This window comes from Scyliorhinus torazame, chromosome X (assembly GCF_047496885.1).
Source record: "Scyliorhinus torazame isolate Kashiwa2021f chromosome X, sScyTor2.1, whole genome shotgun sequence".
Taxonomy (NCBI): Eukaryota; Metazoa; Chordata; class Chondrichthyes; order Carcharhiniformes; family Scyliorhinidae; genus Scyliorhinus; species Scyliorhinus torazame.
In genome coordinates, this window is record NC_092738.1 from 33,550,365 (window position 1) to 33,565,668 (window position 15,304).

The following is a 15,304-nucleotide window of genomic DNA, read 5'->3' on the forward strand; positions in this document are numbered from 1 at the left end:
GTGTAAATGAGGAGGTTGGATTTAGAGACGAAAAAACAAAAGCGAGAGACTTCTAGTTTAAGACACTGAATTAAGAGGGAGCGGGGGAAATTTGAGGAGCCTAATCCTAGAACAGAACCTAACGGCGATATGTTTCAATTTATACAGGCCCTCTCAAAATCCGATGAGAAGGAGGTAGAAATCCTTTTTTAGGGCTTTTGTGAAAAGAGAAACCTGAATGGAGTGGTCAAGAGAAAAGTGGGCATTACCCAGGCAGAGAGTAAAGTGGCTGTGTGGGCACAGGAAGCTTATGCTTCCCTGTCAAAGCGGGTGTCTAAGAATTATGACACAGTAAAAAATTTTAAAAAGCTTTCTGGGTGCATATTTTTTTGGTCCCTGAAGCAAATCGGCAAAAGTGTTGGAATTTAAGGAGGCAGACTTTAAAAAAAATAAATTTAGCGTACCCAATTAATTTTCCCCAATTACGGGGCAATTTAGCGTGGCCAGTACATCTAGCCTGCACATCTTTGGGTTGTGGGGGTGAAACCCACGCAGACACGGGGAGGATGTGCAAACTCCACACGCACAGTGACCCAGAGCCGAGATCGAACCCGGGACCTCAGCGCCGTGAGGCAGTAGTGCTAACCCCTGGGCTCCCGTGCCACCCTGCTGGGACAGACTTGTGTAGAATTAGAAAGGGTTAAGCAGGTCAATTTTAATAGATGGGTATGAGCATTGGGAGTTGAAACTACCCATGAGGCTCTGAGTGAGGACATTCTCTGAAGCGGAATTTAAGAATTCTCTACCGTCTATGATAGTAATCCATGTTGAAGACCAGAGGGTACATGCTGCTCGTCAAGCAGCAATTATGGCTGATGAGCTGACCCAGAAATTTAAACCTTTGTTCTGTCACCCTCGTAATTTTGAAAAGGGTAGGATGTGGGAGAGTGAAAGGAAGGCAGGTAGACAAGGTAAGGAATGGATAACTGGGAATGTTCCGAGATCTCCTCCTCAGACCAGGAAGGAAGGTACTGAGGCTGGAGGCGAGGCTCGAAAGTCCAGGTGTTACCATTCTAACAAGTGGGACATGTTCATTCAACATGTTGGAAGTTGGAAGGAAAGCCCATGGGACTTGTTGAAGTTCATAAAGGAGGGTTCTGAAAAGGGAACAAAAAAGGGCAGACTGTAGCTTTAACTGGACTGAGGAGGCCTGAGGTAAACACTGTTGTGGTAGCAGGTGTGAGGAATGAGGTAGAGGAGAGATGTACTGGATATGTGTCGAAGGGAAAGATCATCCCCTTTTCCTCAACTGATGTAGCCCATAACGATCTTGAGGGACTGAGGTGCTACTCAAACTCTCTTGCTGGAGAAGGGTTTGGTTTTCCCTCCAGACAGCTCAATGAAAGCCAAGGTATTGGTGAATGGGATAAGTGGGGATTATATCCCAATTCCATTGTATAAAGTACAATTGGAATGTGATTTAGTGTCAGGTTCAGTAGTGGTCGGGGTGGTTAAGAAGTTGTCAGTTGATGGAGAAGGCTTACTTTTGGGGAATGATTTGGCAGGAGTGAAGGTCGTAGCTTCACAGATAATTCCAGAGAGTCCGAGGGAAGCTAAGGAGACAGAACAGTTACAGGAACAATTTACAGAGATTTTCCCTTGTGTGTGGTGACTAGGACAATGGCTGAACAATGTTCCCCACCAGAGATTAAAGTCACATCATAATCAGGGGTTAGAGTTAGCCAAAACTATCCTTGCGAATGAGGATAATTCCAAGAAAGTGTTTGGTATGACTTCATTAATTGAGACCCAGGAGGCAGATCCAGAATTACATAGATTAGCACAGTCAGCTCTCACAGAAGGTAAAGCTGAGGGGGTTCCAGAGTGTTATTACATTAAGAACAGAGTTGTAATGAGGGAATGGAGACATCCTTATTGACCTGCAGATGAGAGGTGGATGGTTGTTCATCAGATAGTGGTACCACCCAAATATCACCGGGAAATGCGGGGAGCAGATGCGTTACCAATGGCAGGACATGTGGGAATTCGGAAAACTCGGGCATCAGTGAACAGGCATCTTCCTGGCCAGAACAACATAAGGATGTAGTGTGATTCTGTAGAACCTGTCAGAGCTGCCAGGTAATAGGGAAACCACAACATGTGATTAGAGCAGCACCTTTAATACTCAGACCAGTGTCTGAAGGACAGGTTGGGTGGGACATTGGTACACTGTTGCCTAACATGCAGGCAAGTGTTGTCCATAACGACCAAAGGGAAGGCATTTGTTGGTCTTTCCGGTCCTAAAACCAAACGGGAAATGATGAGGTTCCTGTGTATGTGCGGATTCTATAGCAAATTCGTACTGAACTTCAGTACTATAGCGATACCTCGAACTGAAGTGCTGGGGAAACGATCGATAATGGAGTGGTCTACAGATTGCCCAGCGATGTTTGAGAAGTTGAGGGTCATGTTAATGAGCGAAACAAGGCTGGCCCCAGACTTTTCCAGGCCACTTAAAAAGGCCACACATGCCAGTGTGCGAGGGATGGGGACAATGCTACTACAAGACAGCAGTGCAGGGATAGAGAGGCCAGTGGGATATTTTTTGAAAATACTAAACCGTTCCAGAGAACATTTTCCACCATTGAAAAGGAAGTCTTAGACTTGTTACGAGTCCTTCAGCACTTTGAAATACAAGTCCGACATGACAATAAACAAAGCTTAGTTTACACAGACCATAATCCACTTGTGTTTATGGGTACGTTTAAGACCCGGAACGTCAGATTATTACATTGGAGTTCAACGGTAAAATTGTACGTATTGCCAGAAAGGATAACATGTTTGTGGATTCTTGTCAGTCGTTTAACGGCTGGTTATTTACTAGAGACTGGGAAAGGAAGTTGTAGATTGGGGATGGGTGTGTGTGTGAGATTTATACTGGGGATGGGTGTGTGTGTGAGATTTATACTGGGGATGGGTGTGTGTGTGTGATTTATACTGGGGATGGGTGTGTGTGTGTGATTTATACTGGGGATGGGTGTGTGTGTGTGTGATTTATACTGGGGATGGGTGTGTGTGTGTGTGATTTATACTGGGGATGGGTATGTGTGTGATTTATACTGGGGATGGGTGTGTGTGTGTGATTTATACTGGGGATGGGTGTGTGTGATTTATACTGGGGATAGGTGTGTGTGATTTATACTGGGGATGGGTGTGTGTGATTTATACTGGGGATGGGTGTGTGTGATTTATACTGGGGATGGGTGTGTGTGATTTATACTGGGGATGGGTGTGTGTGATTTATACTGGGGATGGGTGTGTGTGTGTGATTTATACTGGGGATGGGTGTGTGTGTGTGATTTATACAGGGGATGGGTGTGTGTGATTTATTCTGGGGATGGGTGTGTGTGATTTATACTGGGGATCGGTGTGTGTGATTTATACTGGGGATGGGTGTGTGTGATTTATACTGCGGATGGGTGTGTGTGTGTGATTTATACTGGGGATGGGTGTGTGTGTGATTTATACTGGGGATGGGTGTGTGTGTGATTTATACTGGGGATGGGTGTGTGTGTGTGATTTATACTGGGGATGGGTGTGTGTGTGATTTATACTGGGGATGGGTGTGTGTGTGATTTATACTGGGGATGGGTGTGTGTGTGATTTATACTGGGGATGGGTGTGTGTGATTTATACTGGGGATGGGTGTGTGTGTGATTTATACTGGGGATGGGTGTGTGTGTGATTTATACTGGGGATGGGTGTGTGTGTGATTTATACTGGGGATGGGTGTGTGTGTGATTTATACTGGGGATGGGTGTGTGTGTGATTTATACTGGGGATGGGGGTGTGTGTGTGATTTATACTGGGGATGGGTGTGTGTGTGATTTATACTGGGGATGGGTGTGTGTGTGTGATTTATACTGGGGATGGGTGTGTGATTTATACTGGGGATGGGTGTGTGTGTGTGATTTATACTGGGGATGGGTGTGTGTGTGTGATTTATACTGGGGATGGGTGTGTGTGTGATTTATACTGGGGATGGGTGTGTGTGATTTATACTGGGGATGGGTGTGTGTGATTTATACTGGGGATGGGTGTGTGTGTGTGATTTATACTGGGGATGGGTGTGTGTGTGTGATTTATACAGGGGATGGGTGTGTGTGATTTATTCTGGGGATGGGTGTGTGTGATTTATACTGGGGATGGGTGTGTGTGATTTATACTGGGGATGGGTGTGTGATTTATACTGCGGATGGGTGTGTGTGTGTGATTTATACTGGGGATGGGTGTGTGTGATTTATACTGGGGATGGGTGTGTGTGATTTATACTGGGGATGGGTGTGTGTGTGTGATTTATACTGGGGATGGGTGTGTGTGTGTGATTTATACTGTGGATTGGTGTGTGTGTGATTTATACTGCGGATTGGTGTGTGTGTGATTTATACTGGGGATGGGTGTGTGTGATTTATACTGGGGATGGGTGTGTGTGTGTGATTTATATTGGGGATGGGTGTGTGTGTGTGATTTATACTGGGGATGGGTGTGTGTGATTTATACTGGGGATGGGTGTGTGTGTGATTTATACTGGGGATGGGTGTGTGTGTGATTTATACTGGGGATGGGTGTGTGTGTGATTTATACTGGGGATGGGTGTGTGTGTGTGATTTATACTGGGGATGGGTGTGTGTGATTTATACTGGGGATAGGTGTGTGTGATTTATACTGGGGATGGGTGTGTGTGATTTATACTGGGGATGGGTGTGTGTGATTTATACTGGGGATGGGTGTGTGTGATTTATACTGGGGATGGGTGTGTGTGATTTATACTGGGGATGGGTGTGTGTGTGTGATTTATACTGGGGATGGGTGTGTGTGTGTGATTTATACAGGGGATGGGTGTGTGTGATTTATTCTGGGGATGGGTGTGTGTGATTTATACTGGGGATGGGTGTGTGTGATTTATACTGGGGATGGGTGTGTGTGATTTATACTGCGGATGGGTGTGTGTGTGTGATTTATACTGGGGATGGGTGTGTGTGTGATTTATACTGGGGATGGGTGTGTGTGTGTGATTTATACTGGGGATGGGTGTGTGTGTGATTTATACTGGGGATGGGTGTGTGTGATTTATACTGGGGATGGGTGTGTGTGTGATTTATACTGGGGATGGGTGTGTGTGTGATTTATACTGGGGATGGGTGTGTGTGTGATTTATACTGGGGATGGGTGTGTGTGTGATTTATACTGGGGATGGGTGTGTGTGTGATTTATACTGGGGATGGGGGTGTGTGTGTGATTTATACTGGGGAAGGGTGTGTGTGTGATTTATACTGGGGAAGGGTGTGTGTGTGATTTATACTGGGGATGGGTGTGTGTGTGATTTATACTGGGGATGGGCATGTGTGTGATTTATACTGGGGATGGGTGTGTGTGATTTATACTGGGGATGGGTGTGTGTGATTTATACTGGGGATGGGTGTGTGTGATTTATACTGGGGATGGGTGTGTGTGTGTGATTTATACTGGGGATGGGTGTGTGTGTGTGATTTATACAGGGGATGGGTGTGTGTGATTTATTCTGGGGATGGGTGTGTGTGATTTATACTGGGGATGGGTGTGTGTGATTTATACTGGGGATGGGTGTGTGTGATTTATACTGCGGATGGGTGTGTGTGATTTATACTGGGGATGGGTGTGTGTGTGATTTATACTGGGGATGGGTGTGTGTGATTTATACTGGGGATGGGTGTGTGTGTGTGATTTATACTGGGGATGGGTGTGTGTGTGATTTATACTGTGGATTGGTGTGTGTGTGATTTATACTGTGGATTGGTGTGTGTGTGATTTATACTGGGGATGGGTGTGTGTGATTTATACTGGGGATGGGTGTGTGTGTGTGATTTATATTGGGGATGGGTGTGTGTGTGTGATTTATACTGGGGATGGGTGTGTGTGATTTATACTGGGGATGGGTGTGTGTGTGATTTATACTGGGGATGGGTGTGTGTGTGATTTATACTGGGGATGGGTGTGTGTGTGATTTATACTGGGGATGGGTGTGTGTGTGATTTATACTGGGGATGGGTGTGTGTGATTTATACTGGGGATGGGTGTGTGTGTGATTTATACTGGGGATGGGTGTGTGATTTATACTGGGGATGGGTGTGTGTGTGTGTGATTTATAATGGGGATGGGTGTGTGTGATTTATACTGGGGATGGGTGTGTGTGTGTGTGATTTATAATGGGGATGGGTGTGTGTGATTTATACTGGAAATGGGTGTGTGTGTGTGTGATTTATACTGGGGATGGGTGTGTGTGTGATTTATACTGGGGGTGGGTGTGTGTGTGTGATTTATACTGGGGATGGGTGTGTGTGATTTATACTGGGGATGGGTGTGTGTGTGATTTATACTGGGGGTGGGTGTGTGTGTGATTTATACTGGGGGTGGGTGTGTGTGTGTGATTTATACTGGGGATGGGTGTGTGTGATTTATACTGGGAATGTGTGTGTGTGTGATTTATACTGGGGATGGATGTGTGTGTGATTTATACTGGGGATGGGTGTGTGTGTGTGTGATTTATAATGGGGATGGGTGTGTGTGATTTATACTGGAAATGGGTGTGTGTGTGTGTGATTTATACTGGGGATGGGTGTGTGTGTGATTTATACTGGGGGTGGGTGTGTGTGTGTGATTTATACTGGGGATGGGTGTGTGTGTGTGATTTATACTGGGGATGGGTGTGTGTGTGATTTATACTGGGGATGGGTGTGTGTGTGTGATTTATACTGGGGATGGGTGTGTGTGTGATTTATACTGGGGATGGATGTGTGTGTGATTTATACTGGGGATGGGTGTGTGTGAGATTTATACTGGGGATGGGTGTGTGTGTGTGATTTATACTGGGGATGGGTGTGTGTGATTTATACTGGGGATGGGTGTGTGTGTGAGATTTATACTGGGGATGGGTGTGTGTGTGATTTATACTGTGGATGGGTGTGTGTGTGATTTATACTGCGGATGGGTGTGTGTGTGTGATTTATACTGGGGATGGGTGTGTGTGTGATTTATACTGGGGATGGGTGTGTGTGATTTATACTGGGGTTGGGTGTGTGTGTGATTTATACTGGGGATGGGTGTGTGTGTGATTTATACTGGGGATGGGTGTGTGTGTGATTTATACTGGGGATGGGTGTGTGTGTGATTTATACTGGGGATGTGTGTGTGTGTGATTTATACTGGGGATGGGTGTGTGTGTGTGTGATTTATACTGGGGATGGGTGTGTGTGTGTGTGATTTATACTGGGGATGGGTGTGCGTGTGTGTGATTTATACTGGGGATGGGTGTGTGTGTGATTTATACTGGGGATGGGTGTGTGTGTGATTTATACTGGGGATGGGTGTGTGTGTGTGATTTATACTGTGGATGGGTGTGTGTGTGATTTATACTGGGGATGTGTGTGTGTGTGATTTATACTGGGGATGGGTGTGTGTGTGATTTATACTGGGGATGGGTGTGTGTGTGTGATTTATACTGGGGATGTGTGTGTGTGTGATTTATACTGGGGATGGGTGTGTGTGTGTGATTTATACTGGGGATGGGTGTGTGATTTATACTGGGGATGGGTGTGTGTGTGTGATTTATACTGGGGATGGGTGTGTGTGTGTGATTTATACTGGGGATGGGTGTGTGTGTGATTTATACTGGGGATGGGTGTGTGTGTGTGATTTATACTGGGGATGTGTGTGTGTGTGATTTATACTGGGGATGGGTGTGTGTGTGATTTATACTGGGGATGGGTGTGTGTGTGAGATTTATACTGGGGATGGGTGTGTGTGTGTGATTTATACTGGGGATGGGTGTGTGTGTGTGTGTGATTTATACTGGGGATGGGTGTGTGTGTGTGATTTATACTGGGGATGGGTGTGTGTGTGATTTATACTGGGGATGGGTGTGTGTGTGTGTGATTTATACTGGGGATGGGTGTGTGTGTGATTTATACTGGGGATGGGTGTGTGTGTGTGTGATTTATACTGGGGATGTGTGTGTGTGTGATTTATACTGGGGATGGGTGTGTGTGTGTGTGATTTATACTGGGGATGGGTGTGTGTGATTTATACTGGGGATGGGTGTGTGTGTGATTTATACTGGGGATGGGTGTGTGTGTGATTTATACTGGGGATGGGTGTGTGTGTGTGTGATTTATACTGGGGATGGGTGTGTGTGATTTATACTGGGGATGGGTGTGTGTGTGTGATTTATACTGGGGATGGGTGTGTGTGTGATTTATACTGGGGATGGGTGTGTGTGTGATTTATACTGGGGATGGGTGTGTGTGTGTGTGATTTATACTGGGGATGGGTGTGTGTGTGTGTGATTTATACTGGGGATGGGTGTGTGTGTGTGAATTATACTGGGGATGGGTGTGTGTGTGATTTATACTGGGGATGGGTGTGTGTGATTTATACTGGGGATGGGTGTGTGTGTGATTTATACTGGGGATGGGTGTGTGTGATTTATACTGGGGATGGGTGTGTGTGTGATTTATACTGGGGATGGGTGTGTGTGTGTGATTTATACTGGGGATGGGTGTGTGTGATTTATACTGGGGATGGGTGTGTGTGTGATTTATACTGGGGATGGGTGTGTGTGTGATTTATACTGGGGATGGGTGTGTGTGTGATTTATACTGGGGATGGGTGTGTGTGTGATTTATACTGGGGATGGGTGTGTGTGTGTGTGATTTATACTGGGGATGGGTGTGTGTGTGTGTGATTTATACTGGGGATGGGTGTGTGTGTGTGATTTATACTGGGGATGGGTGTGTGTGTGATTTATACTGGGGATGGGTGTGTGTGATTTATACTGGGGATGGGTGTGTGTGTGTGATTTATACTGGGGATGGGTGTGTGTGATTTATACTGGGGATGGGTGTGTGTGTGATTTATACTGGGGATGGGCATGTGTGTGATTTATACTGGGGATGTGTGTGTGTGTGATTTATACTGGGGATGGGTGTGTGTGATTTATACTGGGGATGGGTGTGTGTGATTTATACTGGGGATGGGTGTGTGTGTGATTTATACTGGGAATGGGTGTGTGTGATTTATACTGGGGATGGGTGTGTGTGATTTATACTGGGGATGGGTGTGTGTGTGATTTATACTGGGAATGGTTGTGTGTGTGATTTATACTGGGGATGGGTGTGTGTGTGTGATTTATACTGGGGATGGGTGTGTGTGTGATTTATACTGGGAATGGGTGTGTGTGTGATTTATACTGGGGATGGGTGTGTGTGTGTGTGATTTATACTGGGGATGGGTGTGTGTGTGTGTGATTTATACTGGGGATGGGTGTGTGTGTGATTTATACTGGGGATGGGTGTGTGTGATTTATACTGGGGATGGGTGTGTGTGATTTATACTGGGGATGGGTGTGTGTGTGATTTATACTGGGGATGGGTGTGTGTGTGTGTGATTTATACTGGGGATGGGTGTGTGTGTGTGTGATTTATACTGGGGATGGGTGTGTGTGTGTGAATTATACTGGGGATGGGTGTGTGTGTGATTTATACTGGGGATGGGTGTGTGTGATTTATACTGGGGATGGGTGTGTGTGTGATTTATACTGGGGATGGGTGTGTGTGATTTATACTGGGGATGGGTGTGTGTGTGATTTATACTGGGGATGGGTGTGTGTGTGTGATTTATACTGGGGATGGGTGTGTGATTTATACTGGGGATGGGTGTGTGTGTGATTTATACTGGGGATGGGTGTGTGTGTGATTTATACTGGGGATGGGTGTGTGTGTGATTTATACTGGGGATGGGTGTGTGTGTGTGTGATTTATACTGGGGATGGGTGTGTGTGTGTGTGATTTATACTGGGGATGGGTGTGTGTGTGTGATTTATACTGGGGATGGGTGTGTGTGATTTATACTGGGGATGGGTGTGTGTGATTTATACTGGGGATGGGTGTGTGTGTGATTTATACTGGGGATGGGTGTGTGTGTGATTTATACTGGGGATGGGTGTGTGTGATTTATACTGGGGATGGGTGTGTGTGTGTGATTTATACTGGGGATGGGTGTGTGTGATTTATACTGGGGATGGGTGTGTGTGTGATTTATACTGGGGATGGGTGTGTGTGTGATTTATACTGGGGATGGGTGTGTGTGTGATTTATACTGGGGATGTGTGTGTGTGTGTGTGATTTATACTGGGGATGGGTGTGTGTGTGATTTATCCTGGGGATGGGTGTGTGGGTGATTTATACTGGGGATGGGTGTGTGTGTGATTTATACTGGGGATGGGTGTGTGTGATTTATACTGGGGATGGGTGTGTGTGATTTATACTGGGGATGGGTGTGTGTGATTTATACTGGGGATGGGTGTGTGTGTGATTTATACTGGGGATGGGTGTGTGTGTGATTTATACTGGGGATGGGTGTGTGTGTGTGATTTATACTGGGGATGGGTGTGTGTGTGATTTATACTGGGGATGTGTGTGTGTGAGATTTATACTGGGGATGGGTGTGTGTGATTTATACTGGGGATGGGTGTGTGTGTGTGTGTGATTTATACTGGGGATGGGTGTGTGTGTGAGATTTATACTGGGGATGGGTGTGTGTGTGTGATTTATACTGGGGATGGGTGTGTGTGTGATTTATACTGGGGATGGGTGTGTGTGTGTGTGTGATTTATACTGGGGATGGGTGTGTGTGTGTGTGATTTATACTGGGGATGGGTGTGTGTGTGTGTGATTTATACTGGGGATGGGTGTGTGTGTGATTTATACTGGGGATGTGTGTGTGTGTGAGATTTATACTAGGGATGGGTGTGTGTGTGATTTATACTGGGGATGGGTGTGTGTGTGATTTATACTGGGGATGGGTGTGTGTGATTTATACTGGGGATGGGTGTGTGTGTGTGATTTATACTGGGGATGGGTGTGTGTGTGTGATTTATACTGGGGATGGGTGTGTGTGTGATTTATACTGGGGATGTGTGTGTGTGTGATTTATACTGGGGATGTGTGTGTGTGTGATTTATACTGGGGATGGGTGTGTGTGTGATTTATACTGGGGATGGGTGTGTGTGTGAGATTTATACTGGGGATGGGTGTGTGTGTGTGATTTATACTGGGGATGTGTGTGTGTGTGATTTATACTGGGGATGGGTGTGTGTGTGATTTATACTGGGGATGTGTGTGTGTGTGTGATTTATACTGGGAATGGGTGTGTGTGTGTGTGATTTATACTGGGGATGGGTGTGTGTGATTTATACTGGGGATGGGTGTGTGTGTGTGATTTATACTGGGGATGGGCGTGTGTGTGATTTATACTGGGGATGGGTGTGTGTGTGATTTATACTGGGGATGGGTGTGTGTGATTTATACTGGGGGTGGGTGTGTGTGTGATTTATACTGGGGATGGGTGTGTGTGTGTGATTTATACTGGGGATGGGTGTGTGTGTGTGATTTATACTGGGGATGGGTGTGTGATTTATACTGGGGATGGGTGTGTGTGTGATTTATACTGGGGATGTGTGTGTGTGTGTGATTTATACTGGGGATGGGTGTGTGTGATTTATACTGGGGATGGGTGTGTGTGTGTGATTTATACTGGGGATGGGCGTGTGTGTGATTTATACTGGGGATGGGTGTGTGTGTGATTTATACTGGGGATGGGTGTGTGTGATTTATACTGGGGGTGGGTGTGTGTGTGATTTATACTGGGGATGGGTGTGTGTGTGTGATTTATACTGGGGATGTGTGTGTGTGATTTATACTGGGGATGGGTGTGTGTGTGTGATTTATACTGGGGATGGGTGTGTGATTTATACTGGGGATGGGTGTGTGTGTGTGATTTATACTGGGGATGGGTGTGTGTGTGATTTATACTGGGGATGGGTGTGTGTGTGATTTATACTGGGGATGGGTGTGTGTGTGATTTATACTGGGGATGGGTGTGTGTGTGTGATTTATACTGGGGATGGGTGTGTGTGTGTGATTTATACTGGGGATGGGTGTGTGATTTATACTGGGGATGGGTGTGTGTGTGTGATTTATACTGGGGATGGGTGTGTGTGTGTGATTTATACTGGGGATGGGTGTGTGTGTGATTTATACTGGGGATGGGTGTGTGTGTGATTTATACTGGGGATGGGAGTGTGTGTGTGATTTATACCGGGGATGGGTGTGTGTGTGATTTATACTGGGGATGGGTGTGTGTGTGATTTATACTGGGGATGTGTGTGTGTGTGTGTGATTTATACTGGGGATGGGTGTGTGTGTGATTTATACTGGGGATGGGTGTGTGTGTGATTTATACTGGGGATGGGTGTGTGTGTGATTTATACTGGGGATGGGTGTGTGTGATTTATACTGGGGATGGGTGTGTGTGATTTATACTGGGGATGGGTGTGTGTGATTTATACTGGGGATGTGTGTGTGTGAGATTTATACTGGGGATGGGTGTGTGTGATTTATACTGGGGATGGGTGTGTGTGTGTGATTTATACTGGGGATGGGTGTGTGTGTGAGATTTATACTGGGGATGGGTGTGTGTGTGATTTATACTGGGGATGGGTGTGTGTGTGATTTATACTGGGGATGGGTGTGTGTGTGTGATTTATACTGGGGATGGGTGTGTGTGTGAGATTTATACTGGGGATGTGTGTGTGTGTGAGATTTATACTGGGGATGGGTGTGTGTGTGATTTATACTGGGGATGGGTGTGTGTGTGATTTATACTGGGGATGGGTGTGTGTGTGAGATTTATACTGGGGATGTGTGTGTGTGTGAGATTTATACTGGGGATGGGTGTGTGTGTGATTTATACTGGGGATGGGTGTGTGTGTGATTTATACTGGGGATGTGTGTGTGTGTGATTTATACTGGGGATGGGTGTGTGTGTGTGTGATTTATACTGGGGATGGGTGTGTGTGTGATTTATACTGGGGATGGGTGTGTGTGTGTGATTTATACTGGGGATGGGTGTGTGTGTGAGATTTATACTGGGGATGGGTGTGTGTGTGTGATTTATACTGGGGATGTGTGTGTGTGTGATTTATACTGGGGATGGGTGTGTGTGTGATTTATACTGGGGATGTGTGTGTGTGTGTGATTTATACTGGGGATGGGTGTGTGTGTGTGATTTATACTGGGGATGGGTGTGTGTGATTTATACTGGGGATGGGTGTGTGTGTGTGATTTATACTGGGGATGGGCGTGTGTGTGATTTATACTGGGGATGGGTGTGTGTGTGATTTATACTGGGGATGGGTGTGTGTGATTTATACTGGGGGTGGGTGTGTGTGTGATTTATACTGGGGATGGGTGTGTGTGTGTGATTTATACTGGGGATGGGTGTGTGTGTGTGATTTATACTGGGGATGGGTGTGTGATTTATACTGGGGATGGGTGTGTGTGTGTGATTTATACTGGGGATGGGTGTGTGTGTGATTTATACTGGGGATGTGTGTGTGTGTGTGATTTATACTGGGAATGGGTGTGTGTGTGATTTATACTGGGGATGGGTGTGTGTGATTTATACTGGGGATGGGTGTGTGTGTGTGATTTATACTGGGGATGGGCGTGTGTGTGATTTATACTGGGGATGGGTGTGTGTGTGATTTATACTGGGGATGGGTGTGTGTGATTTATACTGGGGGTGGGTGTGTGTGTGATTTATACTGGGGATGGGTGTGTGTGTGTGATTTATACTGGGGATGTGTGTGTGTGATTTATACTGGGGATGGGTGTGTGTGTGTGATTTATACTGGGGATGGGTGTGTGATTTATACTGGGGATGGGTGTGTGTGTGTGATTTATACTGGGGATGGGTGTGTGTGTGATTTATACTGGGGATGGGTGTGTGTGTGATTTATACTGGGGATGGGTGTGTGTGTGATTTATACTGGGGATGGGTGTGTGTGTGTGATTTATACTGGGGATGGGTGTGTGTGTGTGATTTATACTGGGGATGGGTGTGTGATTTATACTGGGGATGGGTGTGTGTGTGTGATTTATACTGGGGATGGGTGTGTGTGTGATTTATACTGGGGATGGGTGTGTGTGTGATTTATACTGGGGATGGGTGTGTGTGTGATTTATACTGGGGATGGGTGTGTGTGTGATTTATACTGGGGATGGGTGTGTGTGTGTGATTTATACTGGGGATGGGTGTGTGTGTGTGATTTATACTGGGGATGGGTGTGTGTGTGATTTATACTGGGGATGGGTGTGTGTGTGATTTATACTGGGGATGGGTGTGTGTGTGATTTATACTGGGGATGGGTGTGTGTGTGAGATTTATACTGGGGATGGGTGTGTGTGTGATTTATACTGGGGATGTGTGTGTGTGTGATTTATACTGGGGATGGGTGTGTGTGTGATTTATACTGGGGATGGGTGTGTGTGATTTATATTGGGAATGGGTGTGTGTGTGATTTATACTGGGGATGTGTGTGTGTGTGATTTATACTGGGGATGGGTGTGTGTGATTTATACTGGGGATGGGTGTGTGTGTGATTTATACTGGGGATGTGTGTGTGTGTGATTTATACTGGGGATGGGTGTGTGTGTGTGTGATTTATACTGGGGATGTGTGTGTGTGTGATTTATACTGGGGATGGGTGTGTGTGTGATTTATACTGGGGATGTGTGTGTGTGTGATTTATACTGGGGATGGGTGTGTGTGTGTGTGATTTATACTGGGGATGTGTGTGTGTGTGATTTATACTGGGGATGGGTGTGTGTGTGATTTATACTGGGGATGGGTGTGTGTGTGTGATTTATACTGGGGATGGGTGTGTGTGTGTGATTTATACTGGGGATGTGTGTGTGTGTGATTTATACTGGGGATGTGTGTGTGTGTTATTTATACTGGGGATGGGTGTGTGTGTGATTTATACTGGGGATGGGTGTGTGTGTGTGATTTATACTGGGGATGGGTGTGTGTGTGATTTATACTGGGGATGGGTGTGTGTGTGATTTATACTGGGGATGGGTGTGTGTGTGTGATTTATACTGGGGATGGGTGTGTGTGTGTGATTTATACTGGGGATGGGTGTGTGTGTGATTTATACTGGGGATGGGTGTGTGTGTGTGATTTATACTGGGGATGGGTGTGTGTGTGATTTATACTGGGGATGTGTGTGTGTGTGATTTATACTGGGGATGGGTGTGTGTGTGTGATTTATACTGGGGATGGGTGTGTGTGTGATTTATACTGGGGATGGGTGTGTGTGTGATTTATACTGGGGATGGGTGTGTGTGAGATTTATACTGGGGATGGGTGTGTGTGTGATTTATACTGG